This window comes from Atheta coriaria, unplaced genomic scaffold (genome assembly GCF_025399875.1).
Source record: "Atheta coriaria isolate IRGN ID8LTWV9N9 unplaced genomic scaffold, Caltech_Dcor_3.1 hic_scaffold_3_pilon, whole genome shotgun sequence".
Lineage (NCBI taxonomy): Eukaryota > Metazoa > Arthropoda > Insecta > Coleoptera > Staphylinidae > Dalotia > Dalotia coriaria.
In genome coordinates, this window is record NW_027045445.1 from 5,013,250 (window position 1) to 5,027,436 (window position 14,187).

A 14,187-nucleotide genomic window follows, 5' to 3' on the forward strand; every position below is an offset into this window, starting at 1 on the left:
AAATTAAGTTTTAAGAGTTATTGTTTTGTTTGTCGTGTGAAATCTCCATTACAAGATTAAACAACTGTTTTGAGCTTTGTAAACATACAAAAGTTTTAATCTATTTGACTGTCACCTATTTGTCTTCTTTGAATTCATGTTGTTGTTGTGATATTTTGGGTTGCCTATCTAGAAGCGCCATCTTTGAGGTATTTTTGTAAAGGAAACTAGAGAAAATAAACAGATATTAAATATGACCGCCGGTGGCAGCTGACATAAGCCATAACTTATCAAAATGCGTATTGTCTATCCGTTTAATGTATATTTGTAGTTTTTGACAACGATCATAAATATATTTCATCGCAGCGTTCAGACACATCCTCGAGGACATATTGAGCGGTGCGCGTACATTTTTTCCACTGTCGAATTCAACGTATATCAAATTATACAGAGTGTTTTAAAATATCATCAAAAATTAAAATTTTTCTTAAAAACTTAAAAAATTTATAAAAATTTTGTTAAAATAATTTTTAATTAATTTTTTAAGATGTTTAATAATGCAACACTCAATATAATGTAAAGTCGAGTAAGACTATGACGACGTCGCGCACACTTTGCTGAGATTTATGCCGCGCGCCAGTGAAAAATTCAATTTGCCGCGCCGGTCGTTCCTCCGCCATTCTTTCTACCATTTCCACACGCGTCCTTTTTGTCCCGCGCGCGCCTTTTTTGCGCGCCCTCGGCTGCGTTGTCGCTCGCGTGTCGTTTCCGTCGTGCATCCGCATAGTTACCGATGTCGTGCATCATACGTCGCGCTCGTAGGCCCTCCTAGCAAAAAAAAAACTCAAAGAATCCGATGACAGGCAAGGATATAAAGATTATTCATACACCTACACACACATCCTTACACATGAAAAGGAGATAAGATGTCAATGGTGCTCATAATCTGTACTACTGTATCCAAATCAAGATTTAAAAAGTGAAATTTGTCAAATTTGTCAAGATGCCTGATATGTGACGTCAAATTTATTTTTGAGGTTAGGTATGTTTGAGTTAGGTTATGTTTTGTTCTATTATGCATTTATGAATATGCATTAAAGGTAACCACGCGTGTTGTTTGACTTGAATCTTCCTGGCCGGCAACAATTAGTTGATTTTAACCGCCGCCCCCCGCGGCGCTACTACCGGTGAACGCAACCAAATTACACCTTATAGTTTATACCTTCAACAACAGTGTTTAACTCCCTTGACTCCTGCTCATACCCCCACTACTATTTAACACACGGCTCAATCTGCAACAACAGCGCCCACATGCGTGAAAATGAAGAGCTATGCTGGTGTGCGTGTAGAGTTGACTCTGAGCTGTGAATATGATGTAGGACGCGAGACGGAAATGGAAGGGGCGGCAACGCCGCCGCCGTGCACACACACACCGGCCGCCAGCGCCCCGAAACTTGATTATGTAAATTCCATTTAAAGTTTTCCACACACAAAGTTGCCAATAGATGCGACGTCGAATAACGTCATAACTTCTTGGGTCATTTGCTTGGCTCGCAAATTGAGTTTGGGGGCTAACGCTCGGGTGGGTTTTACACGGCACCCCCAAATCAGGACTAGCAGGTTGAATCAGCACACAAAAAAAAACACAATATAATGAAGTTATAAGTTGATAAAAATGGATAAACGCTTATAATAACATTAATTTACAAGAAAAAAAAGTTTTAAAATGGAATATTTTTATATAACAATATTTTTGTCGAAGGTTTATGTTGATTTTAGCCTGGGTAAAAATTCAATTTCATTCTGTCACTTTCACGCCTCCGCCGAGTTTTTCCCAAAGTTGTTATTGACTTTTGCGTTACTAGCAAAACGGTTAAAACGAAACACTAAAAAATATCTGCGCTTTGTTTACCATTTTTCGCCTGCTGTTCAACGCCGATAACAACCCCATTACACGCGTGTATAATAACAGCGTTGATTTTAGATTACAATCGACAAGATCTTAATAACCTGCTGGTAATAAAATTTAATGAAATGTCTTGTTAGACACTATAATTTCTCTTCGTATATTATCTTTGAACACATTGTATGTATTGTGTATATTGGTATTCTTCATTGACACTAGATCCTTTCTGTTTTTATTTGGCGTTTATGCGCGCCCATCAATTGTGTTGTTCTCTTGAAAAGAAGCCAGTTTGCAGGGGGCGGCGATAGCGGGTACGACGACATGTCGTCACTGTCGATGTCGACATTGTCATTGCCCAGACGTCGGATTATGCAAAACGGGCGGGCGCGTCGTCAGTGTATCAAACCCCCAGCGGTTTCAGCACCGTGCGCTGCTCCTGTTTACGTCGCAGCAACGACTTTGGCTCGCCCGGCGCCTCCGCACGTAATGTCATACATATGATTAGAATGATGGAAAGGCAACCAGAAGAATGCCACCCGGAGTCCTTCCAAACGATAAAATTTTCTTTTCACGGGATGAAAAACGTTCCAGCTTTGTCAGAAATTTTCGAAATTTTTTTGCGCCTGACTTCATTTCCTTTTTTGTGCATATTTCGAATATAGTATATTACCTGCTTGAATAGAAGCTCACTAAAAAAACTTTCACCCCTCAAAGAGAAGAAAGGAACAAAATGCGCGCACGGTTAATTAATCTTCGATTATGATATCCGGTTTTTTACGACTTCATTTTTGACGTTTTTAAGACTCTTGCATTCTTTTCGCATTTTTTCTACGTTATTAAACTTTTCAATGAAGTAAATTTTAGAGCAAAATGTGTGGATATACAAAATTGAAAATTAGCACAATTTGTAGTGACAAAATTAGCACATTAATAACGTTCGAATTTCGGTTTTGGAATAGCATTGCACCGCATTTACGAGCGGACATTTTGCCTAATATGTATAACTCGGTTGTGACGAAATGAGTCGGCGGGCGGGGGTGAATTTTTGCGCTCGGCGACTGCGACTGCGGCGGTGGTGGCGGCGGCGGCAAACGTATTGATTCGCTTTCGGGGCGCGCTGCAGATGAAATCCAATTCTACCTGCCCTCCGATAACATTATAAACGATCGCACCATCAATTTACGACCAACTTACGCACCCACACATATGTTACACCTACAAATCTACATACGACAGAAGGTGTGATAACTTTATTTTAAATTTACATTCAGAGTAAGGTTAAAAAACTATGTTTGTAGGTCCTGCATTTATATTTAGTATAAAAATATCCAATAACTGCGAGATAATAGTTTAAGAAATTTCAAAATTGAGTTAAAAAACGTCTTGTATCTTATATAAGAATAAAGCTATTTTTATTTTTTTGATATCATATTATAGATAAAATGGCCCTCTAAAATATTTATGTTAATTTTATTATTATTTATTAACATTTATAAATCAATCTAGGATTTTATACAGTCATACTGTAGTTTATGAAACCCTTTATCATTTGTATACGTTTTAAACCCTTAATACTTTTAAGTGGTGCCCTATAATTGCAATTTTTCGCACAATTGTAAAATGTATTGCGAGAAACACCCTGTATCTTTTATACCAGTGGAGTAATTAAAGGTTTTTTACAATTTAATAGTAGATAAAGGGATTATTTATCATATGGGTACCTTTCCGATTTTATACTTTCCGAGGAAATGCCCAAAAATTAACAAAAACTTGCTATTTTTTATACTGTTTGTGGAAAACACCCTATATCTTTGGAGCCAGAGGAGCAATATAAGGTCTATCAATTTTAGGTTATAGATTAAAAAGCCCTTAATACTTATTGTACCTATTTGAGCCTCTAAAACTTTAGTAAGTACCTTAAAAAGCCCTTTAAAATTAGTATAATGTGAAATTTGTAAAATTTGCAACGGGAAACACCCCGTATCTTCTCTATTCGTAAGACAATTTTGAATTTTTTGCTACTTGGTTATCGATAAAAAGGCCCTTTATAATATATGTGCATTCTGGACTCTATTCTTTCACAGGAAATGCCCTAAAATTGAAAAAAACCTGCGATTTTTTGTGCAAATTTTTAGTACTTTTTGTGAAAAACTCTCTATATTTCCGGAACTACTAAAGTAATTAGGGCAATTCTTTTGTCATATTATAGATGTAAACTCCCTTTATAAGATGACTGCCTTCCCGACCTCCTAACCCTTCCGGAAGTGCCCCAAAATGGCCTCCAAACTTTTTCTTTTTATTCGTAAAAGTTGCCGTAGGAAACACCCTATAAATCCGGAACCAATGAAGCAATTTAAGTTTTCTGACCATCATATGGAAGTCAAAGAGCCCCTTTATGAGATGCGTATGTTACTAACTCTATAACCTCTCTGGAAATGCCCTAAAATGCCAATTAAAAAGTGCTATTTTTACAAATTTTCAAAAATTGATGTGAAAAATGCCCTGTATCTCAGAAACCAATTGAGTAATTTAAGCTAATTTGTAGTCGTATGATAGTTAAAAAGTCCCTCTACATGGTGAGTATATTCACGACTCTTGAAACTCTTCGGAAGTGCCTTGAAATGACCGACAAAAATGGTCATTTTTGTCACTATTTTTAATTTTGGTTCGGTTGAAATTAATTTTGGTCGACAGAGGGCGTTCAAAACAGTCAATAAAAATATTTTATGCTGAAAGACAGGGTCGAACTTTTTTTAATGAAATTATTACCTGCCGAAGAACAGAGTCGAACTTTTTTCTTAAAATTTTTTCGTGCGAAGTCAAATTTTTCTTTAAAATTGCCAGTAGGGCCTAAGCGGTCAATGCTAGAGAAAAATTGTTCTGAAATAAAGTAATCAGAATTCAACAAACTATCAGAATGCGAAATCAAATTTTGAAAATTCCAACTTTTAATTCTTGATAAAAAAATGAAAAGTTTTGCCTTTTTTATGACGAAATCTTTTTACGGTTTATGTTTTTATAGCATAAATTTAAAAGTTGGAATTTTTAAAAAAATTTTTCGGATTACGATAAAACAGGCCATTATAAATAATTTATTTTAGTAAAGTTTTTACCTACAACCCTTATTTAAGGCCCTATTGACAAAATTGTATTGAATAGTTTTATGCGAATATCTTCGAAACTAAGCGCTTAATTAAAATAATTCATTAAAATATTTCCTTCATATAATTGTCCTCTTTCATAATCAGCAATAAAACCTTAACTTTTTTAATTTATAACAACCAAGCAAAAAATTAACTAAAATATGGCGGAGGCGCCTGACTTTTTATTACGTAATTCTAATTATTCTTAAAAATTAAGAATACCATTACGTAGAGGGCCTCTTAATACACTTATAAATAAAACTTCTTACTTAATAGTACTTACCGTTTACCCTGGAGACGTATTTAAGTAAAACGTGTACTTTCAGCATGACTTAATTACTGATTATCTCCGGAACTAATAGAGATATACAAAAACAAAAAACTGCATTGTGTTTAACAAAAACTTCTACATAAGATAGGATTTTAAAATTTCAACTTTTGAAAAGTGAAAAGTGAATTTTCCGACGCGATTTTCTCGGAAACTATAAGAGTGACAAAAAAAATTTTTGCACTTTCTTCATGCCATGATAAGAATTTATAAAATGGCAGATTCAATTATTTGATTCTAAGAAGTTGACAAAAACCACTTGAAAAGTATCAAGAGGTTACACTTAAGTATTTTGTGGCCTAAAAATTCAACTTTAAGCTACGAGAAAATGGAAAACGCCATTCGATAGAGAATTGCAATGCGATGAAAGATATAAAGTCAGTTTTTTGATAATCTCAATATTTTCAAAATAAAGGATGAAAATTGGTACAGACTAAACAGACCCACTGCTCAGATTTCGATGAAATTTTCCAGTCTGATGTAAAACAATGCCACGAATCTATTAAACTTATTTTTGTTTCGATATCATAAGTAGCTTCTGAGAAATTCATCATTTTCAATTATTACATAAGTGTTGAAATCTTAAAATGTTTGAGTGCTACATTATGTGATTTAATGTCCTACATTTAAATTTAAAACCATTTTTTATTATCTCTATTGGTTTACGAGAAAAGTGCGATAAATTGCTTTTTCTATTTTCTCCATAATTTCTTATAGCAAAAATAAATTCGTAAAATTTAAACTATTTATTACAGATTCATCAAGAAAACATTATTTTAAGTTGTTTATTTTAATGAAATTTAGGTCTCAAATTATTTGTTAAAGCCCTATTGGCAATTTAAGTTCAGATTAAAAATTTCTTAATAAATAAAAAAAATTATGGTTGAATTAGTATATCTACAAAGGAGTACCACCAGAAAGGAAGGATCTGAAATTTTTAATCTTCTAACTCAATTAGTTTAAGAGTTATTAGCGTATAAACTTTTAATTTAACTGTGACAGAAAATATTTGTTTGAAAAAGTTTGGTTCTGTTGCTCAAGCAAAAAACGTTAATAACAATCTTTGACTCTGTTTTTCAAACGAAAATAATTTCAATAAAAACCTGCGGTTCGGTTTTTCGACCAAAAAAATTTAACAAAAAAGTTCGGCCCTGTTGTTCGACGGAAAATATTTTAACAAAAAAGTCCGACTCTGTTGTTCAGCCAAGAATAATCTTGGCAAAAAATTTTCGGTTTTGTTACTCCAACAAAAATAATTTTAAAAAAAGTGCGGCCCTGTTATTCAACGGAAAATATTTTAGTAAAAAAGTGCGGCCCTGTTGTTCGACAGAAAAAAAATTATACAAAAAAGTCCGACCCTGTTATTCAACCCTGAAGAAATTAAATACAAAAAATTCTGCTCTGTTATTTAACAAAATTTATTTTATTACAAAATTTTCACTTACCATTCATTTAAAATTAAAGTTTGAAACAGAATTGGTTGCTATTTTAAGCAAAAAATTCAAATATGAAAAATAATTCTTCTTTCAATAAAAAAATATCTTTTTCACAAATATCTATCAACTAGATTAAAAATCAAAGTTTATTATATTAAAAATAATCGTCAGAAATAAAGTTTTTCAGAATATAGAATTAATCTTTCCCACATATACAATGTGTTTGTTTTAAATTTATTATTAATGTTCTCGGATAAGTTTGCGCAGGCAAAATAAAGTTATCCTTTCGGTTTGCGCCCATTATCCGCTCCTACACCCGTGGTTTTGCCTTTTGTGCTATTCGTTTGGAACCGAAATGTTTGTAGGGCCAGCGCATTTACAACAATAAACGGTCTGCGGGACCTTCTGGCGCCTTGCAGTCCAGCCCACAATTTCTAAACCGGACGTTGAAAACACAATTTGTACTCAACTAACCCTTAAATATTAAATTAATACACATAAATAATTAAATAATACATTCCCACAATAAAACAGTTATAGTGTTCTGCAGAATTTTAGTAAAAGATTTTAAATTTTTATAGTTTCTAACATTTTTCTGATTTTGAAACAACTCGTATACGACCGTCCATTATAAATAAATTATTAACATTTGCGACGGCGGCATGGGCGTGACCGGGACGAGCCCAAAAGGGAGTTACCAAGAAGTTCGTTTCAGTCTGTTATGCTTTTCTAAGCTACTACAAGTCCTTTTTTCATATTTGTCCGCAATTTATTTCCACCATGACCCAAAACTTTTCCGTTTTTATTTTTCCTGCCGACAAAAAAATCCACCAAATAAATAAATACGAGTTAAATTTGCACGCATAAAACAAAAAGTGATTTTTACCAATTTGCGCATGAAATATAACAACAAAAATCGGTTAAATTTCATTACGCAAGTGTGGGCAACAATTTATTGAAACCAATTGCATTGTAAAAAAAATCGCGCAGCGCATTTCATCCGTTCAATACTGTTTTATTTTATTATTTGTAATTTCAATTGGAATTCATGTTTAGTGAAAAAATAATCCACTAATTTAAAAAAATAAAAAAATAGGCAAGGATGCTTGATAATTTATTTCCACGATTTTTAACAGTGAATAGAAATTTAAAAATTCTCTATCTGATGGAAATTTCAAATAATTTAATTTAATTTAATGGACAATGAGTGGACAAACGAGACTGAAATATTTCGTAAACTAGAAGAGATATCTAGCCACAAATCATAGAGACTATTCTACAGACTATTTTCTATAAGATAGGCTAGTTAAAACGGAAATCTAAGAGATGAAATTTTCATTCTTAAGAAAAAATTGCCAAGGGGGGGTGCTTGATACTTTTTTTCGACGATTTTTGATAATTAATATCTCTTATACTAACAGTGATAGCAACTAACGAATTGTTGATTATGAAAGATTGGAAAATTCTCTATCAGATAAAGATATAAAATAATTATATATTCAATAGTAAAAGGTCAAAAAATGCGTCTAAAAGTGCTAAAAAGTGACATTTTTCAATTTTTGACAATTTTTTTCAATTGCGAATATCTCGTAAACTAGAAGAGATATCTAGCCACAAATCACAGAGACTATTCTACAGACTATTTTCTATAAGATAGGCTAGTTAAAACGGAAATCTAGAAAAGAAATTTTGCTTGATATTTTTTTCGACGATTTTTGATAATTAATATCTTTTTAACTAACAGTGATAGCAACCAGAAAATTGTTTGTTATGACAGATTGAAAAATTCTCCAACCGATAAAAATTTAAATAAAAACACATTAAAGCATCAAGTACACAAATTGCAATTAGAATAAATTTTGATGTAGTACAAACATAATAAACGTTTAACATCGTCCGGAATAGTGATGCTTGATAACAGGCTCCGGTAATGAGCAGTCCTGTACATTCTTACAATGTTCCCGGACGAGAAAAGTTGATGTGCCGTTCGCATTATGTCAGTTTTAGTGTCCTCGCGTCACTTTTGACGTTCGTCCGTACTTCCTGCACCCTCACCCTCGTTATAACAATATACATCAGCGCGAGGATCGCAATAACGAAACGCTTGTTCGAGTTGCGGCAATAATAATGAAAATAATCATAATAGTAAAGCTGTGGCAAGTGCAAAAGGAGCAAAGATACCAAATGGAGATAGGAATATATAGATATAATAAAAGAAATTTTATTTTAATATTTTTATGCGTGTATAAGAGATTTTTTACGTCTGCAAATAACATTTATAACACTCTGTAGATAACACATATGTCTATCCGTAATTGCCAGTTCAATTGTATTTGATTAGCACAAATCCAATCCGGTTGATTCAATGCTACCTCTCGTTCCCAATCAAACTATCTTCAGCTTAGAGGATTGACCAGTCAAATATTTGCCGAATATCTTATGGTAATCGCAATCAACGACACGTTTATGTTAGTCTATAACAATGTTGATACTGCTTCAGTTGAGGTAGAATCTATTAAATTTCCTATGTGAATGCCCGGCGCCTCCACGCTATTATTTTGTATAGGTATAAAAACTCAAGCGGTTTGTTAGTAAGAAAATGTGTTTTTATTAATTTTCCACTTGGATTCCATAATTTGACACATGCTAGAATGAAAATGGTGTAAAAATTTAATAAGCGTCAGCCGTCAAGTTCGTCAAGCTTGCGCGCGTTGAAAGCAAATTTCATTAGGGGTTATTGTTCACCAAGCGTATTCATCTAAGCACTCCTGTCGCACACAAATAAGAACAAACTAATTTCTCAATCAAAAAATTACGCCATTGTAATAGTAGACAATTGAAACGGTTGAATAATTTACAGCCGGTACGAGTGTGCATGGAGTGATTAAAGTTGTTGCGAATAACAACTTGCTGGCGGGTTTGTTGTTTCACGGCGATTGTTTGTTTGATCTAATCTGACGGCGGGCGCTCATCGAAAATGACCAATGGGCAAACGAGCTCCGCAGCAAGTTAGTGTGTGCACACAGTAGATCCAGATTATAAATATTTGTTGGCCAGTTAAATCGGTGCGGTATGCGACTGCCCTTAATTAATGTTCCAATAATTGGATTGCCGCTAAAACAAACGACATTAATCAAATATTACACACTGGCTGAGCCTGCAACTACCATCCGGAAAAGGTTTAATTAGTTTTTAAAGACAATTGATGTTTTAAAAGTAGTTTTGTCGAAAATCATAAAAACGCGCGTTTAAATTAGACATGATAAAGTTTTCACACCAATAATGGGCACTTAATGCTTGTAAAATTTATGCCCCAAGACGGTATTGTATGCCACGGTCATAAATAAACTCATAATCAGAATGGCAATGATAAAATCGTTGGTTATGCACGCACAATAAATTAAACTCAACGAACTATCGTCAACGCTGATAATCGTAAACCAGTTACGAGATAAATTTCGCATAGTAAAACTTTTATATTTTCAAGATATTTACACGCAAACGAATTTACTCCAAATAAAAGAAAAGTTTATTATAATGTGTTTGGAAAGTGCGCGTAATCCACCCTGGAAACACCTTCGTTCTCCATTTTGTGTGCGTTTGTGTTGTGTTGTTGCCTATCTTTCGTCCTAATCTCTTTTAAATTGATATTTATATCAGCGTGTTTAAATTTTGTTCCAGGTACGTTAGCGCCAAGTTGCCGCCGTTGGGAGGGTGCCGGTTTCCACCATGCATTATACATAATCGTACCATAACGAACGCCATTTGGACAACCGCCGCCGACCCACAACCGGGGCTGTAACACGCCCGGAAACAACTCTTTCACGTTCGAGGCGAACAATTCGTTATGCGCGGTGTTGACATTATATGAAACATGAAACAACATGAAAAGGTTTGCCGGTTAAGTGTTATTGTTATTGCGCTGCCTGCGCGCGCGATACGGCTTAACGAGATGAAAAAGCGTGGCGCATATTGCGAGCGACCCACACGAATATGTGTTATGGTAGTACTTTTTTCGGTTCTACGGGCGTGTTGGGCCCATTTACGCAAGTGTGCAATTCACCCAATTCACCGCCAATGGCCGCACATTCAAAAACAAACAAGAATTACCAAACGCGCGGTGTTTTTATCATGTTTTTCAACTTTTTTTCTGAAAAAAGTGAATTATTACTGCTCAAAATAAATTATTAAGATTGTATGAAACAATGTAATGATTTACACTGCTGTGCCGGAAAATCCAGCAAATGGATTACGCCAATTTTACAATTAACTTAACGTCGCAGGGTGCGGATTCAGCACGCGTAAGGAATTTATGGCGAAATACGCCGTCGAGGCGCAACGCACGCCTCACCAGTGACTGATCACTTCGGAAGTCCGAAATATTAAACATCAGCAGTGCTAAACAAACAAATTCCACAAATCCCACAACACAAACACAAAATATAAGATTCCATGTCATCGGAGCAGAAAAAAGTCGAAATAAACTCGTATTATTCTACTAATATGCAACAGCGGCAACAGTGTAAACCTTTTCCGGCGGCGGATTTATTCTATCCATAAAACTCAATAAAATCCTGACACATTTGTACACCCACGCGCACAGAGGAATAAATCTTTCAGAATATCACGCCGTGAAACTTGCTTCAAAATGTCGTCTGTGTAATTTTTAATGTCGAGATTTATTAAGGCTATAAAACATAAAAAATTCACCACTGCGCGACACCCAATGATTTATTGAATATATTTAGGTAAAGCGTTTAGTTGTTTGTCAATTTCGGTGAGAAGTGGGTGGCCTAGCTAGTTAAAACACGATATACACATGACATCCGCTTTTATTCCGCCACGAAAACACGACTAAGTGCGAGACGATATAATTTATCGCCCGTACGCAGGTCGTTTATTATAGTTTAGTTATAGATTACGTGCGGAGCATCGTGATAGGGTGGAAGTTTCAAGAAGCGCAGGTTGTAGCGCGCTCAGTTATACCACCCAACACACATGGGGCGATACAACACATGTTGAATTATCTCCACTGCTAGCGAAATTATAAACATATGCCCTGATTCTCATCCACACGTAGGAGGAGTATATCGGAAGGAAGCGCCACACTGCGTGTAAAGCATATTGTTACAAATTACAAATTATAGAATATATACGCGTGGAGTGGGGGTAATATAAAGGAAACCGCAACTATCAGCGCCATCGGTTGCTCAAACATGAAGAAAATTTTATAATAAGCTAAAGGAAACATGTGTTACTAAATTATAACGTCAGAAATTATATTTAAATCTTGATAGAAAAAATATTCTAAGTGAATGAAAGTAACTTTTATAGTTTTTGCAAATTAATAAAACTTTTGCAATGTACGCAAGTTTTAATTAGAAAAAAGCCATAAAACAACCCCACACACTTGGGAAAAGAGTGCACCGTGCAGTCTGTAGTTTCGAAAAAGAAAGCAAAACATTTCTTTGCTGATTTACATGATACACAAGTGGAGGCGCTTGCCGTTCGCGATGGGAATAAATTTATGTGCTACATTTACGGATATTAAACAGGAGCGGCGGCAAAGTGGTAAAAACAGGAAAAGTTTAAGACTTGTTAACGAACGAATACTCGCGTCCGGGCATTCATCACGAAATTCGCCCGAGTCGCCCGGCGCCTTCACCCTCTGAGCTACATTTGCAGATTATCGCCGCGCGCGCGATATCGAAGCCGGAAGTTTTCAAATCGTGCGCAAACTCTTGACTCGTAATACATAAATCGTTCCTGTTTTTCTCTGCGATTGTATTAAGTTAAAAAAGAGAAAAAATATTACATTCATGGCTACAAAGCTGTTTTAACCCCCTTGACTGCGATAGGAAGACCTCCTAATGTCATAATAACGAGTAAGTATGCTTTTAAAATTTATGACCCAAAGAATATATTTATTTCTTTTTTTTCTCTGAGTGTTTATGTGTGTGTAGATGTAGCATTCAAATGTTGGTGTATCGATGTGCGGCGCAGACATCGTTAGAAACGGATTTATCAAATGAAAAGAGTCCATTGAGTGCGTCGATGTTATGAGCATCATTTGGGAATCGTCGTCGAATGTAGCACAAATAACACACAGCACACAAACGCTCCGCGCGCATCTTGGGGGGTGCAAAAAATGATTGATTGGGTGGAAATATAAGTCGCGCGAGTATTTCCATTCGGGCGCGCGGTTTCTATGCCATAACAATCGTTTCGTATTTCTGCAACTAAAAACAAACAAAACTCACGAGCACAAAAGCACAAAGGACGCATGGAAACGCAGAAACAGACTTTTTGAGTTTTTTGTATTTTTCGCTCGGCAATTGTAAGATATTTCGATAATTTTGAATTGTGGGACAAAGATGTATTGCTATGATGGATTGCTCTTTAATCTAGGACGCAATGACACGACGCTTTATGCATTGACCAAAAATGTAAAAAAGTGTTTGCGAAGATAGAGTGGAGGCGCCGGGACTTTTATGTTTTATTTTTTTAATTCTATAGTAAAGTATGAAACTTTTTCTTGTTTTAGCACAGAGTAAATCTCAATAGATTAATATTCATAAAATTGTATAACAAATTTCACTTTAAAATCAGTTTCCTCATCCATCCACTTGTTCGGATACCGTCGCAGCGCATAATATATTATTCGCAGTATAATCGCCTCTCGTTTAATAATAATATGCAAAACGACGCCGGTGCGGTTCAAGATGATGCAGATGCTCGTTGACGATTGTGAAATGCAAAATACTTCAACTTTTTCTGCTGTTTTAACCCCGAAAGAAAGAAAGAAATAATAAACAAACTTTTTCGCCGACCGCTGTATTAATATGAATATTGAATAATGTTGAACTTTTCAACTAAAAGAAAAGGAAATTCGAATATGCGAAGCGTGTAAATATTCATCAGTCTGATTTTATTTACATTTTTGTTGTGTAAATTATTCCCAACGTGATTATATGCCCATACGATGAGTGTTAAAATATTAAATCTGGTTGAATAAGCATCGAATTGATTTTATTCTACGCTGGAAATTAATTATTTAAATGAATCATCTAAAAGCAGACGCTGTGTAATTTATTAATAATTTTATCTCGCACATCAAACTAATTATTTAAATGGAAATATAATTTTATTATATATATTTTTCATGACTCTAAAAGCAATTTCGTGCTACTTAATTTGCTTTAATAACTTAATCAACAACTTTTTTTTCTGTTAACTTAACAACGTGTTTGTGTTTTGCGTACTTTTTTTCTCCACGTCGTGCAAAAGACATCTTTGTAAAGTAGTTCTAATCCGTGCTCCAGTTCTTCCACCGCGAGCGCGATGCGAGGACTTTTGTTTGAACTCGGTCTGAATTTTTTCGCCGATCAAGTTTGC

At 34.8% G+C, this 14,187-nt stretch overlaps 1 protein-coding gene across 1 annotated transcript in view; it reads left to right on the plus strand.

Moving 5' to 3' along the window:
- mmd (disintegrin and metalloproteinase domain-containing protein mind-meld) overlaps positions 1 to 14,187 on the plus strand; it is a 117,493-nt gene that overhangs the window by 46,841 nt on the left and 56,465 nt on the right.